Source organism: Schistocerca nitens, chromosome 1 (genome assembly GCF_023898315.1).
Source record: "Schistocerca nitens isolate TAMUIC-IGC-003100 chromosome 1, iqSchNite1.1, whole genome shotgun sequence".
NCBI classification, from domain to species: domain Eukaryota; kingdom Metazoa; phylum Arthropoda; class Insecta; order Orthoptera; family Acrididae; genus Schistocerca; species Schistocerca nitens.
The window spans coordinates 239,945,216-239,947,529 of NC_064614.1; positions in this window are offsets into that span (position 1 = coordinate 239,945,216).

Genomic DNA, 2,314 nt, shown 5'->3' on the forward strand with positions numbered 1-2,314 from the left:
TAGAGCCATAAGATGGAGGCTAGTGAAAACGTTCGTTTCCGTGCAACACTTTAGAACTGGCTATCGTTGACTCTGAACCAGTGTTATGGCCGGACTCAAATGCACAGAACCCTCCCTCACCCGCTCTGCGTATGTCAGAAGGGCAATAGTAGTGTGACATCATAGTCACGTACCATAGTCTACTTCAGGGCTTAACAACTGGCCGGTTTTGAGCGCGAGTACTCGCGTCTGCTCAGGCACGTGCTCGCGAGCAGGTGCAAGGTCGCGGAGTAGGGAGGGAGGGGAGGGAGGGGAAATGCGCGCGCATGTTTGAATGTGATCTTGCGTTCTTAGCAGATTTAACTAGCCATCTGAATGCTTTGAACATTTTACTACAAGGCAAAGATCTGCTAATTACGCATTTCATAGATCGAATACGAGCTTTTAAAATGAAATTGACACTTCGGGTGAGTCAGCTGGAAACAGGAAACCTAGCTCATTTTCCTAAATTATCATCCATGCAAGATGTCCACAAAGACTGTGAACATTACTCACATAGTTTAGTTGTATCAGCGCTTTCAAGATCTGACAGCACTAGACAGTGATTTTGATCTGTTCTCTCCATATTCAGCGAATAGATTCGTCCTGAGCTGCAGCAAGAAATTATTGACCTGCAGTGTGACAGAGAATACAGAGACAAATTTCAGAACAAGAAAATCATTTTGGAATTCTACAGACACTTCCCTCAGGATAGATTTCCTCGTTTGCACAAACTGGCGGCTACAATAATATCAATGTTCGGTTCCACGTATGTTTGTGAAAAACTGTTCTCTGCAATGAAATGTAACAAAACGCGCCTGAGAAACGCATTGTCTGATCGAAATTTAAACTGCACGCTGCGCCTAAAATGCACAAGAACAATTACTCCGAACATAGACGCAATTGTAAAGGGCAAAAAGTACAAGATAACCGAGAATCCCACACTTCAGTGACACCTTTTATTGTGTAACAGTTCACAAATTAATGCGAATGTAGAGGCATACACTAAGCTAATAATATTATGTGGCGTGTGTACATTCTCCTTTATTTGTTTCATTTGTCGCAGTAATAATTCGTGAGTGATATCCCTGCAGGTGGCCGCGGATTTACATTGACTGGCGGCAGCTGTTGTTTGCCCCACGTGACTTTCCCCACTCTCCGCTCTGGTCCGGTAGTGGGGGTAGCGTGCTCGCGCTGCTCCGTGCTCGCGCCTTGCTGCTCACAGCTTGCTCCGCGAGCACGTATGTTGTGAAGCCCTGGTCTACTTCATTTGACGAGGCGACAAGAGTGCTCTAACACATTTTGTTATCAGGATTTAAGTTTTGCCCAGGGAAGAGTCAGAGCATCAGGAGAGTATTGCGTTGCAATTTCCAAATAATGGGAGATCGCTTTGAAACCCTTTTCTAAATGATTTTCATCAAAAACCCCGAAGACAGTTGCTACGCATATGAATAATTAAGGGGGACAGTTCATCCGAAAATAGGATGTTGGTAGTTTGATTAGCTATCTTACGAGGTCTTCTGGATTTCCCAAACTAGGCACATTCACAGAACTCTGGAGGTAGGGCTCAATTTTTGTACCAGCAGCCTAATGACACGGAAACTTTTCCTTGCGGTCGACTGTGTAGTCGAATAGCAACACAACAATCTGCTTTAGCGGATGTCTTGACAGGGCGAATACTATTACGTTACGATCTTAAAAGGTGTCACTGTAGTGTGGATCCTTTCGTAAAATCGGGGAGTATGGCTACTTTTTACTTGTAATTAAGAGTGATTTGAAAACGACATGAAATACAGATGTTAGAAATGTGCTTGACAACGACGATTAGTTGAAATCAGATAATCGCATGACTAAATAAACATCGCTTTACAACCTATTACGGGCCATGTTTACATGTATTAATTATGTTTCACCTACTTAACAATCTCTCTCATTTTCGCGGCAGTAGATTCTCCGATCACTGTCCTGTGTTTTTCAGGGTCTTCTCTTCAGGCAGGAGTATCAAGGTTCCTGACTCAGCAACGATCAGCCTTCGCCGAGAGCACTAGGAGAATCCAAACACCTTGATACCGTTCACACCTATACACTCGATCATTTTAAGTGACTACGTGTACCTTTACAGGCTTATTTATCAGACAAATCTCTTGCAGATGTTCTCCTCTGATTATGTAGCTATTCATTCCGATACCTGATGTCACATTCTACTGGGGAAGACCTAAATATCTATGACGGTACCAGCTGTCAACGTGCGGTTTTCCGTCACGCATTCCGTTTTGTTTCTAGTACCACACTTTTC